The sequence below is a fragment of the Clinocottus analis genome, unplaced genomic scaffold, assembly GCF_023055335.1.
Source record: "Clinocottus analis isolate CAN_PGR_092001 unplaced genomic scaffold, fCliAna1.0.p SCAF_23, whole genome shotgun sequence".
In the NCBI taxonomy this organism is placed as follows: domain Eukaryota; kingdom Metazoa; phylum Chordata; class Actinopteri; order Perciformes; family Cottidae; genus Clinocottus; species Clinocottus analis.
In genome coordinates, this window is record NW_027175965.1 from 4546668 (window position 1) to 4560688 (window position 14021).

General features: G+C 44.6%; 1 protein-coding gene across 1 annotated transcript in view; it reads left to right on the plus strand.

The window, feature by feature from the left end:
- LOC137793701 (uncharacterized) overlaps positions 1 to 2669 on the plus strand; it is a 61431-nt gene extending 58762 nt beyond the window's left edge. The window contains exon 6 of the mRNA XM_068590006.1: positions 2456 to 2669. The gene's annotated coding sequence lies outside the window, so the exon portion shown is untranslated. The remainder of the gene's footprint in view (positions 1 to 2455) is intronic.
- Positions 2670 to 14021: the final 11352 nt, after the last annotated feature.

The following is a 14021-nucleotide window of genomic DNA, read 5'->3' on the forward strand; positions in this document are numbered from 1 at the left end:
TTATTTTCATGTTGTCACCAAATCCCATGAAAAGACGGTGATGTTAGATTAATTTCGCCAGCTCAACTCCGCCGCTGACCCTTTGCCGACCTTTTGTTTGTTTGTTTGTTTGACGTTTGTTGCCTTTGTGGTCCTTGTTTTTATGTGGATTAAAGGATATTCAAAGACATTAACCGTTTTACACAGAATTACAATGAATTCAGTGCGACAACGGATTATTCTTGGAGTTACGGCATCCCTGCTGCAGGGAAGCAAAATGAGGCGGGCTGTGTATCTTTGTGGACAATACGCGGGACAAAGATCACTCGTAGGACTGTAATACATAGAGTATGGTCTTTACCTTGCGGTGTAGTGGTGACACCAGTAAAACTAGTCACCACGGTAGTTCATAGTAAATGTGGTCTGTAATGTGAGAGACTGTTTTGACTGTAGAGGACACTGTATGGGACATTGTCTTTGAATCTTCCATAGATCCTAGTAAAATCCCAGACACTGTTTCCTCCTTCACAGAGTTCTGGTGAGGGTGATGTGTGTCTGAGAAGACTGAGAATCTTCTTAAACAGCCTTGGGTTACAAAATAATTGAAATGTCTTCATGAGAAATAAATGGTGGTAAAGTTAAACAGAGATAAACATATTATTGCGATGACAACGTGTGAAATGAGAGCAGCACAGGAAAGTTAAAACGTACTAATGGCGGCGGCCAGAGAGAAGAAATGATGCTCTGTCAGTAACAGGCAGTCCTTTGCTAATGAGCTAAATGTTTATTACAGTAGATGTGACTCTGTGGGGCCCGTGTGTGACCGTGTGAAGCCAAAACAAAAAAGGCCACTGGTCCAGACGGTCTACAGGCCGATGTCCTTAAAGAGCCAATTAAAAGGAGTCTTTACACGGTTATTCCAGTACTTGTTAAAAAAAGACGCACAGTGCTTAAATCAGGGGATCATTAAGTCTGTGACCGAAAAGCCAAAAGCCATTATGCGTAATGACTTTGGACCTGCTCCGCCCCCTTTGTAAACCCACGGAGAGAGTTCTGACTTCCTCTGTGGTACTGATGATGTTCTAGATCCAAGATATATTTCATTTGTGGACTTTGTTCAACTCCAAGACGGCACAGGCTCGTTCTCAAAGACTCAAGGATTTGGGGGTAAATGATGAATTTTCCTAACCGACCGCATCGAGTCTCCATCCGTGAAACAATGTCTGACTCGCTCTCTGTTTGAACAGGTGAAGGATGTATTCTCTCCCCTGTTCTGTTTTCCCTGCACACAAACAAATTCAAAAATCAAAGAGACGAGTTTACTTTAAAGTACGCAGACGACATAACCTCAGTCAGCCTCAGTCAAGCGAGTATTTGGCCCTGAATGCTTAGGCATGGCGGAAAAAAAGGGTTGATAAGACGAAAGATGTCACAATTTGTTTCCAGATTTCACAACTTCACAACTTGTGCCAAGCAATTAAATGTTCCCGATGCACAGACCTGGACTACCAAGTTAAATAAAAAGTGATTGAATGTTCCTTCGTGGTTTTTGTCACCTGAACGGCAGGCTGAAGCCAGAACAGTTGCCATTGCCAGCACGACACCTGAGAAGCCCCAAGATGAAGAGCAGCTGAGATAGAACCTTTCTTCTATGACAGTCTTTTGAATTCCTCTAGCAGCCAAACATAGTTTTTAAGAAGCCCTTTATTCCAAGTGTAATCAGTCTTTTATCTTTAATTTGTATTTGTGCACTGTACTGTAAGCTGTTTGTCGCCCCCCTCCCTCTCGTTGTTCTCGCCCTTACTTGTTTTGTGTTACCTGTTGTTACCTTCTGCTGCTTTTAAGTTGTTGCCACGCCACAGATCCTCTCGGGTGGACGATAAACTTGCATGATTATGATTATCAGCACCCCAAAGACATACATCCTATATATTTATTTATTTTTTGGGGGGGGGGGGTGGATTATGTCTCAATTGTTTTTTTTTCTTTGCGACTATTTTCAGTTGTGGATTAATACACATTTGGTGCTCCATTGAGTATATTTGGTGCAGCAGGACGTTGTATGAGCGATTTAGACAAACTAAACTACAGTGTGTGTGTTTTCACGGTAGTGAAGGAACGTGTCAACAGTGGCTCTCGGTGTTTTACTAGAATTATGGACAACAGTGGAGCTCAGCTGCCCACAGGAATGAGATTCAGCAAGCTTTGGAAACACACAGTACTTTTTAGGCGTAGCTTCACTCTTGGTTTTGGCCTTTTCATGGGTTTTGTTGACGATAAGAACATCAGCAGCCTTATCCTTTAAACATGGTTAAAGGAAATGGATTCACACTTTTGGAAATCGGTTTTGTAATGTCTAACCTTTTTTGTTCTAGGTTAGTGGCTCCTTGGAGCCAACTGTACAATAGACTGCAAACACGAGCGATCACAACACATCATCAACACCATTTGGTTAATGTCCATGTTTTTCCTGTAGGCTGTCTGGTCTGAAGTTGGAGTCTGCGAGGCCACACGAAGATGACGCTGATGACGACGTCTAATTTGCCCTGATGACATCATCTGGGCTGTTCTCTCCCCAAGAGCCACAGAAGACATTTTACAAATGTTTATTGCATAGTGTTGGCTTTAAATGTGCTATCAATAAATGCTCTTTTATAAACATAGGAACGCTATAGGACATATATAACGTATAAATAACTAAATGTTGTGTTACTATAAACAATTATTGAACTATTATAGTGTTAATATAACTTTTCCATGTGAACAAATAAAAAGACATCCCTCTCTATCTGATGTTTACACTAAATCATTTTCAGGTCTATCTGTATCAAGTCAAAGGACGACAGATAATATATTTTCCAGATCTGCAAAAGAAAACCTTGAGATATACACAAAAAAAAAGAGTCTTTTATTTTGATTGGATAAACATTGCCAGCTGTGAAGCAGGGCTGTAATGTTGGTGCCTCTCCTGCCAGGCAGGAGCTTTGCTGTTATCTGCATGTGCCCGAGGCACAGCTAATGTAAAAAGATCCTCCTCACTCTGCTCTGCTCCGCTAGCGGTGAGCTCTGCGGGCTTATCCCGCTCAGTCCTTCTCCGTTTCACCTCTCGGTCACAGCCAAGTGACTCTCAGCTGTGCGCCACCTCAGCTGGGCCCTCTTTCTGTCGACACAACAGAGGAAGTACAGCAGTATCTCACGCTCCTGTATCTGGTTAATGCCACGACGGCAGGACTGCAGCGGCTCTCCCAGTGTCCCCGTGCCTGTATGGTTCCCGGGGCTTAATGTGTGCATGTGGGGCCAGATGGACACTTTCATGAGTGTATGAGTGTGGATTATTCTGCGCGCTACATCTGGGGCTCCACATGGTACAGCAGACTGCCGTAAGAGAGGCAGGTGGGCACGTGGGGAGAGCGTCCCTCCAGTGGGCTCGCTTACATTCATACCCACCGACAGGGCACCGCCGCAAATGGCAGACCGAAAGGTTACGAGACGATGCAGCAAGACAAATGCTTCTCTCTTGGCAAACTTAACTTTGTGTCCCCTCCTGTTCTTAACGTCCTGTCTGGCAGCGACGTCTCACCGTGGGCCGTCTTCAGACGTGACTACAGTGCTCTTTACATTTATCTTTTGTTTGGCGAAGGCATTCGACCAGAGTGTTGTTTTATTTACGGCGTATACACACTTATCGATATCATGTGCGGGCGTCTTGCTCAAAGACACTTGGTATTGTGGACAAGAGGAGCGGGGGATTTGGCTTCCACTCCCATGATTAATGGCCTACCTACTCGCTACAGCTGGCCATGATATGAACAGGCCACCACCATCAACACATTAGCGCATAATGATCTGATTCATTGCTGTCAGTGCTCATCAGTGGGTCAAACCAGCAGGTTGTATGACATCGTAGCAGGCAGACAATAGGAAGTAATACTGTACGGCATGAGAAAACACTGGTGCCTGAGCGAGTCGACTCATTGTTTAGTCAAGCAACAGCAATTTCACTCGCAGCAGTTTTAATAATTGATTAATCATTTAATGGCGTAATCATTGATTTTCTTGGCCACTTTGAGGCGGCCAACAAGCTGTAAATGCAACATTGGCACACTGTATGAAGTTAATATGGTGAACCTTTTAGTAAACAGTTTGTTGCTTACCCATCACGCAGAAGGAGAGTTATTATAAGTATTGATTTTTTTGTCTCCTTTTACTTATGTTTTGGTCTCCACCAACTCAGCTGGTTGTCAACATTGTCTGCAAAAGGCTGTTTCTTGCTGGGCGGGTATCCCACTCGATTCTTCTGAGGTTTTTCTGCTGAAGACAGATGTTAATGGAGCGGTAAAACTGAAAACTTGTGGACTGCAATAAGCTGAAAGACAGTAGAAACACAATAATTCTCTGTGGATTCATCACCACAAGCGACATCTTTCACGTTAATCTACACCTCTTGATTAGAGCACCTTTTATGAAAACTGTCAAGAAAAATATTAGATCATCTCTGTTTAATATCACTGTAAATTGAATATCTTTGTCATTTGGATTGTTGGTCCAATGAAACCAAACTATAGGCTGCAGATTTTTTGACAAAGAAAATAATATTTAAAATGCTCCCCCTCAGTAACAAATGCATCTGAATACAGTATGGGAATGCCACTAACAATGACTACGACTTCATAACGTTCTCACTACGAGCTCAGTGGCCCACTTGTTTAACGCATACTGTCTTCTCCCCTAATAAAGTCTTCACAGGAAGTTAGGTTTGGGCAACAAATCCCATCGTCAGGTCGACTGATGAACGACTCTGGTGACTTGGGAGTGACAGACGAATAGCGACTCACCTGAAAACAACAACCGACGTGACAGTATGTCAACGCATACTTAGTTTGGCGTGATATATAAACTGCGGTCCTTGGTCCAGCTTTGACATTCGTATCATTGAAATCATGTAATTCCATTCAGCAATGAGCAGATCCCCAATATATCCGCATTTAGACACAGATACAGTCAAAAATATGTATTTTTAAGTAAAATAATTGACGAATTGGGAAAAAATCAAAACCATTCCATTTGGAAAATTCCATTTTGAATGGCGCTTGCTCCCAAAACTCAACTTATTAATGCCACACACTCATGTTAGATTGAACTCAAGCCAAGGCCTTTGTGAAATCAGAGCTCATCAGACAGGCCCACCTCATAATGAGAGGCCAGATCCATCAGGAGAGATAAATCTCCCGCTCTGCGCTGAGTGAGATCCAGTTGAACACGCCCAGCAGCGCTTCAGACCACATGCAAACGAGAGATTCGCTTTGAAGCACCAATACGCACATTTGAATCGGAGTGTCAGAGTGCCAAATGTCCCAGGTCGCGAGTGACGGGGGGCTCTGCTCCAGAGTCGGCTACCTGTTGAGGAGGATTAAACGAAATGCAGATGGTGTTTACATACGAGACGAACAAAGGCAATATCTCATCCTCTGGTGACGGAAAAGATTTACGTCAAGCGAGGTCGTAGTTCGAAGTGAGAGATGGCAGATCAGCTGTGATTAATCGGCTCTGTACCTTTTCATAAATCGTCACAGTTTTGATCAAGACTTTTTCTCTCCTCCAAGGGGTTCTCTCCTCGTGAGATCACCCGCCGGCTGCCGATAGAAGGACGTAAATGATGGTTTCTTTCCAGCCTGTGATAGCATCACACATGACCCTGGGATCGCCTCTGAAGGACGGAGGCTGCCGAGCGTCCGGGCCGCGTGAACACTCCGTCCGCCGACGCAACACGAGGCGCGCTCGGGTCCACCGCGGGTCGGGTTGAATAAATTAAATGAATTACCAGCTGCCTTGTGCGGGCTCGCCGGATGCAGGGTGGCATGAGCACGCCATTACGACAATGATAAGGATATCTGCATGGCCTTGTGTTAAAGGAATTACGCATAGCATCCAGGGCCTTTAAGAGAGCCTGACAGTTTTGCGCACACTGGCAAGTTGGTGTGACATGAAAATGTGTGCGGCTCGGCTGCTGCTTGGCCCGAGTCGGCCGTGGGGGTGGTGGGTGCTGTGGGTGTTGGGGGGAGGGGGGGGGTCACTGAGCACTTGGCTTGCTAAGAAGTCGCACAGTGAAAAAAAAAAGAAGAAGACGAGCAACTCTTATTGTGATGCAAATGGGCACGGTGTTGTGCTTAAATAATGCATTAATACATCCCTTTTTGCTCGGATAACATCACAATGACTCAAAACGATGTCCTCCGAGGTCATTCAAAGCGATACCGCATCGAATCCTGACATTGCGAGAAGTGCTTTACTGCCCCGTCCGGCTGCCTTTGTCTCAAGCCTTTGATGGAAACAGATGGATGGAAAGGCTGCTTCTGAATCCCAGCCACTATACGGGGGCGAGGCCATTTACATAACATTATGTATATTGTATTCCGCTCCGTCCTAATGCTTGAATGCAAACCGAATTTAGGTCTCTAAGGAGGAAGTGTTGTAGCTTAAACGCAAGACACGTGGCGAGGTGTCCGATAACTTTGTCTTCCGCCTGTAATCTGATGCCGCGCGGAGAGGAGGGATCGGCCTCACTTCGTCGGGGTGATTTATGATTGAGGACATGTTAATAAAAATATCAAAACAATCTGAGCTCTGGTGGGGGAGATACCGCTACGCTACGTACATCATGCCCGACAGGCCCCGTGCAGGGGAGCCGCCTGCTCGGGGATATTGTGCTCCTATGGATGCCCCGTTGCCCGAGCGCCTGAATAAAATATGCAGCTGTTGTTTTTTCTTTTTTTTGGGGGGGTGGGTGGGTTTTGGTGATATTTGTGTTTGCTCCTCCTGGAAAAAAAGAGCCAGGAAATGTTTTTTTTCTTCCTTGAAATCTGACGCCAACTTGTTTTTTTTTCATTCTGAAGCTCCATGAGTCACCTGTCCTTTTAAGAAGAGCACATGCGCTATCGCATAATACGTAGCGGCCCAGGTGCACGCTGCTTCCAAATCTGTTCCCGCCAAAGGATGCGTGTCCCGGCTCACCGGAGAGACACACTCCAAATAGTTCATTAAATGCCTTGAATGACATGCCATGAAAAGATATAGCGTTGTGTTCGCTGCTCACACCGATTCTTTTTCTTTCCCTCCCTCCCCCCCTTGCCTCTGATGGATTTATATCGAGTGCGGGCGTGGACGCAGAGTAATTTAGTGCGTGTTAAGAGCCGCAGCAGGGATGCAGCCTGTAATACTCGCTCGATCCCACGTCCAATACCGCCGCTCCTGAAATATCTCAGTGATTTTCTGTCTCCGCGTCTCGCCGAAGACAAAATCATCACAAAGTACTCGGGCCGAAAGGCAGAGTGATGTGAAAACTTGGAATCCGCTCCAAACATGCCCCTCGATGTCGTTGTCAGTGAGCACGCGGTGTGCCGTTGTCATGGCGTTACACTGATGCAGCAGCGAGTCTCGAGGAAAAGAAGAAGGAAAACGAAAAGAAAGACCTTTACGTCTCGGAGGCGTCTGTGATGTTTCTCAGTAGTGAATCAAACCAAATGCTGTAATACTTCATTTGTTTTAATACGGCAGATTGTTCGGCGATGTCGCCATACCACTTCTGTACACACCCTTTCGTCCAGACTTTTTCATTTGTATTTTCTCAGATTGATTTGGAGTTCATTGCCACACAGGGGAAGCGGCGGAAGTCATTTGCCTCAAAGGCAATGGTCGTGATAGAATCGAACAAATTTAATTGCTCAGACTTGCAAACTTGCCGACGAAACGTGAGTTGCAAACTTGGCCGAACAGATGAGGCCCGTTTACTCGCATCATTTACTCGCATTAATTCCAACGCATTATTCTTTTTTTAACCGTCCGCACAGGTCATGTGTTCATTTCCAACGCATTTTGAAGTCTATTTTCTTCCATTTTCTGCACGATTGTGTGTTGTTGCTCTGAGTGCTGCCAAAACGTCATTGACCTACGCTCAATATTGTCCCTGAACGCGTCCTGTGTCCACACAAATATAGGATAGGAGCTGCGGCAATTGCTTTGCTAGCGCGCTAAGCTGCTAGCGTAGAGGCATTCTCGGCCGCTTGGAAGCGCCGTGAACACTTTGACTTCCCTTCAAACGAGCGTACTACAAGTACACGTAGGGGGATTTGTGAAAATCGCACGAATTGGTTGATTTGTTCGACATCCGCTGATTTCACAGGCTTTTCTTCCACGACAGTCGGTTGATAACTGAACTCAGAAAACATTGCGCGCAAACCCGAGCATGAAAGCAACACCTCTGCAACATGTGTCGTCTTCAGCTCCCATGAAAAGCACCAGTTGTTATTCAGTTCTACCGGTTCCCAGCGAGGTCGGTCGTTGTTTCGAGTCACTGTCTTTCGACAGCGCAGGGAAACACTCCTTCCAGATAGATTTCACCCAGCATGAGCGGTTGCGCCCCCGACACTGGCAAACTTGAGACTTGCATAAACGGCGAGAGAGAATGTGTCCTCCTTTTGTTTTCGCCGCGGAATGTGCCAGCAGCTCATTTCCTCCAGGAACGCATTAACAAAGCAGTTAATTCTATCATTAATTAAAAGGAATCACAATTCAGTGAACACTTCAAATTAATCTTTTGAGATTTGCTCTCGCACAATGCTCGCATTCTGTTTTCTCCTTTTGTCTCGTGGAAGGGATTGCAAACCAGGTTTTTATTTCTGCGTCGTGGTTTGTGGCGGCCCGGACCCGCGCGGCTTCGCTAGCAAAGCGTGTCGCCAGCACTGCCAGTTTTAACGGTTCGATTCCCAAAGGGGATCCGTCCGTGCGATACATAAATGCACTGGTAGCTTTAGCAAGGTACTAACACAGGGAGACACATATTATGAAGGCTTTGAACGCTGTTAATCGCATTTCACTTGCATCTTACAAACTCGCCCATTGAAGGGCTGCGAGATTTTCGAAGCAGCTAGTTCACCTGATGTGTTTACTTTCCGAGAACAATGCAGCAAAAATAAGTGTCCCAATTGAAGCTGAATGTCTGACTCTGCCACTGGCTTCACCTGGGCTGTGGATCTGCTCAGTCACTGGAGTTCTGGGTTATAAATACTCGGCTCGGCTTCTCTCACGGCGGGTGATAAGGTGCTAATTAGCAACTGTTAGCGGAGGTGAAAACAAAAAAACGCCGCGCGTAGAGTGGAGCACACATCTCGCCGTTGCCGCCGAGTGTTCCGCTGATGATCCTTTCTCCTCACACCGAGACTGGAGAGATGTCCCTTATTAACACTGTGTACAAGACACTCTTTTTTCCCCTCTTTTTTCTTTTATTCCTTCCAGGCAAGCCAGGTCTGACAAATTAAGGCTGCGGAGTCATTAGATTAAGATAAGAACTTATCTTTTAGTCTGAGACAGACTTTTATCTATTGTATTTTTCTTCTTTCCCATCTCTTTCGTTCCCCCCAGACACACACACACACACACACACACACACACACACACACACACACACACACACACACACACACACACACACACACACATTCATTGTGAGATTGTTAAAGTAATTGGGATGTTATGTGACCAGAAAGGCCAGATAAGTTTTTAACCCTGTCATGGGATTAACCTTTCATGTCCGAGGCAGGTCAAGAAAGGTGCAGCTGGAGACATGTTAAGACTCATTTAGGGGGATCTTGATGTATTATTGTTCGACAAAGGCATGTTTCTTGTGCAGGTACATGTGCCGGGCGGTCTGAAAAGGACTTCTGTATGCTGTCAGGGGTTATTAAAGCATAAAAAGTGTGTGTTTTGGGGTCGCTGAGCAAGACTGGTGTGGTGTCTCGATCTCCGAGTACATCATTTAGAGACCCTCAACCAGATTTCGTCTCACACACACACGCACACACATACTGTATATGTATATATATATATATATATATATATATATATATATTCAAATTAATCACACCCATGCTCTGTTCGGTTTCAAAAAAGGAAAAAAAAGATGGTGAAAAAGATGAATCTTTCATGATATAATCCACAGCAGGATAATTAGGGAAGTAGCTCTCTGAACATCAAATCAACAATCGCCATCAGAAGCTTTGTCTTTGTCTGCAAGCTGTGTATGCATTCTACCCGATCTCTGATGCTCCTGCACACTTTCTGTGTTATTAATATCCAAGAGGAATACCACAGCTCCCGAGCAGCATGATTAGAGCATTGGGCTTTATTATTCTTCAAAGCAGAACTTATGAAAAACACCTGAAATAAATGAGTCGGACCCTTATGGCAGCGGCTCGTGCATATCTATCATCCCCGTGTTTCTAATCCTTTGTTTTAAAGGTCATTGCACCACCGCGTTGATATCTCAACGTTTCTTTGAAGCGCTAATTGTGTCTACATTCTTGACCACTTTGTCAGACAACTCCACACTAGAGCAGCGCAATCAGAGGAGTGCATGCCGCTTGTTTACTGCGATCAAGATAACAAGGACGAGTCTGTGGAATAACGAAGGTCGGGGGCCCCGACGCCGAAAACACTATATCTTCCGTTTTAATGGTGTTTTAAGCGTGGAAGCTGGGGGAGAGATAGCTCGAGAAATGTAACTAAAGGATCGGATTCAGTGCGATCCAAATGGCAAGGGTAGCTGTTGGGCATGATGACGTCCCTTTGATGTGAGCTATAACTAGCTTTAAGCTCGGAGCGGGCGCATCATGGGCCCGCATCCTGACTGATGTGTGTACCCCACTTAGATGAGGGCCACTTTGTCGCGTGGGCCAACGGTACCTTTAATTTCAAATTCTCTAATGTCTCAGATGGCACAGCATTAAAGGCCCCCGGGGTCGTTAGTGCATTGTAGTGTTTGCCCACAACAGCGTGGGCCGGACTGTCATCTCTTGGAAGTTTGTCATATTCATCAATGCCCTGCATAATGGGATGAGATATTATTTACATATCGGATCAAAAATGCCAGAGGAGAGCATTAATTATTGAAAAACTGACAGAATCAAAAGAGCAGCTTTAGAAAAAAATATATATTTGCCCCCCCCCCCCCCCTCCCCCTCCCTTCATGGTTTGTTGTCTGCACCGAGTGAAAAAAAAAAGCCCCTCCATGGCCAGTAAACACAATTATCTCAATTTTAAAGACATGGCGGGCTCTTCTTTTGAGGGAGCGCGCTCAACACAAAGGCCGCGGCAGCTTCTGTCTCCAGTCAAAATGAAGGTTTATGCCCTTCATGCCGCACTTTGCCCAACAGGCTGTAACAAGCGTCTGGAGAGGGGACGTGGTGCAGCCTCTGGGGAGACACCTCTCCTGTACAAGTCTGCTGGTTACGAACGACAGAAAAGGGCTTCGTATTGATCAGCGTGACCCTTCATTAATGAAAGCAAAGCCGTGTGCTAACAAGTGGACACAGCACTGCTGATTTATGTCACTTATTTCATCATTAACATGAACGCATTCTGGACTGTGATTGACAGACTTGAGTTTGCGGCGTGAGACATATTGATTCATTATTTGAGTGGATTAAAACTGTTATTATACCTGTGTTATAGAGCCGACCTACATTGCTATTTTACCACAGTAGGTTGTGATACTTTACAAACTCGTGATGAAGTATCACACCTGACTCGTCGCCGTGGCACTGCACACTAGAACTTTTGGGATTTCACAGTAATTATTTAATTTTTATGCACTTTCCCTTCGGGGATCATTAAAATTTCATCTTGATCTTATCTTCTTAATCATAATCTTGAAATCTGCTTGAATACATCATAACCTGTTTTTTTTTCCTCCCTTCATCCATGTAGTAAGCTCTCCGAAAAAATAAACATATACATATATATATATATATATATATATATATATATATATATATATATATATATATATATATATATATATATATATACATACGGATATGAGGTAGAATCCTGCCATTGCTGACTTTTTCTTCTTTTTTTTCATACTCGTCTCGCACGCCAGACATCTGTTTAAACAGAGCCGTAATGGTCCATAATGAAGTTTGTTTTACAACACTGCCCCAGTGTATACAGTAAATTCTATGCATAGGCAATGGAGACAGTAAGGACCTGAAAATGCAGACGGATACATTTTTTACTGCATCCTCCCCGTCCACAGTGTCATCCCCTTAAGCTGCCAAGAGAGTGTAGGGGGGTGAATTCATGAGGGTCTTCTGTAATAGGCTGGCACACACACAGGCACAGCCTGTGGAACCTTACAGGCTACTGAAGCTGGTCTTGGCATTGCTTTTGGCAGCCATGTGATTTTGTGCTCTCTACACATTCTCTCCGGGAGAAAGAAAAAAAAAAAAAAAAAAGCACACAAAAGTTTTAACTAGCCGGTCTTACCGCTCCCTTTTATAAATGAGGAAGCCTTTGGCATAAATAGATCTACATGTTCATTTGGTATATTAAGAGAGACACACAGTTAAAGAGTGTTCATTACAATTGTAAATTTCTGCCCTCGGGCCCTTGGCCCGGCGCTAGATTACATGAGGTCTATGCTCATGGACAGCGCCTGGCATCTGATTGAGGGTCCAGTGCAGCTAATTAATTTCATTAGAAAGTGAAGTCATCTTCTAGCAGGAATTAATATTTGGAGCGTCATGTTGCTAATTTATTTCCAGATTTAATTAGCTCAGAGAAGAAATGTTGCTTGGGCAAGAGGACTTTTTAATTATCAGCTTGGATAAATTTGAAAATGTTGATGCCTAAGGGTTGAGTTAATTAAAACCTGCATTATTTTAACTTTAATTAGCTCCCATCTTTGTTTTTCCTCACCATATGGCCATGTCCTGTAGTCAAATTTAGTTAATTAAGCTAATTAAGCTAATCATTTTAATTACTCAAGACAATGTGATTGGATAGAGGATGACTACAAGTTTATAGCCAAGTGCTTGTTTTTCATTAAGTTGAAGGGACAGTTATTTCTGATTGCAGTTGGCACGCATAGCGGGAGTAGCTTGAGAATAAGACAGCGTCTGAGATATTAAGGCTGAAGTCTAATTTCATTTCATGATAAAAAATAAAATATATATATATATATATAATAATAACAATCTTGTCACCAGCACGACTCTTTCAGAGGACAAATGGCTGACTACGTCTTTACGCGTTCTGCTCGTATGCTGATCTCGGCCCCTTGTACTCCATCAGATTAAGTAATGTCTGCGCTTATTCACGTTTAAAGCGGTTCAATGTCAGACTAGACTTCACTCCTAGGAGCGTGCGGGAGACGCAAATAACAGATACCATGATCTGCAGATAAAGTCACACCGTTGGTTGGGCAAACATCTCGGCGGATATACTCGGTTGGTAAAGCACGTGAAGGGAAATCGCGTCCGACTTGTTCCTTGTGACCACAGCGGGCTGCCATATTGGATTGTAATTGGTTAATAGACCTGCGTCTGGTGGTGGCTGGTGGGACAGGACGCTGCCCTTCCCCTTCGTGACCCTGGAGTGTGGGGCGGCTGAGGGGAGGAGGGGCGGAGCTATGTGAGCCGCTAGCAGCTGTGCATCAGTCTGGACACAAGCTGGGCGGCCCATCCAGAAGCCAGGCCTAGCCGACAGATGCAGAGGCTAAACCCAGTAATGAAATAACACTGGGAGACATCATGTCCGTGGTTTCCATCATTGTTAAAAGATTTTTGGTAGTACCCCCACTTAGGTAATTTGTTTCCATGTATAATCCTATTGCTCACTATTAAATTAAACCAACTGGTCATTTCAGTTCGGAGCCTATAAATAAACTGGTTGCTATGAGCATGGGCGGTATGTGGGACGTCTCATCTGATTAGAGGCGAAGCACTTAATAATTTGAACCGGAAAAGGTGACCTTCAGTGTCAGGTGACCTCAGTGGTCTGCCACACATATGGCCCAGCAATATTACTAATGTCTGCTCCCGATGTATTTTTTTTTTTTACAATCCGGATCCACTCTGCGCAAATTGTTTTGGACAAATGTTGATGTGTGGTGAGATGGCAAAGTGTACGGCGTTGGAGCTGTTTACATGGTCAGGAGCAGTGGTCAAGAGAGATGATAGGCCCCTCTCTGCTTTCATCTGAGCGAG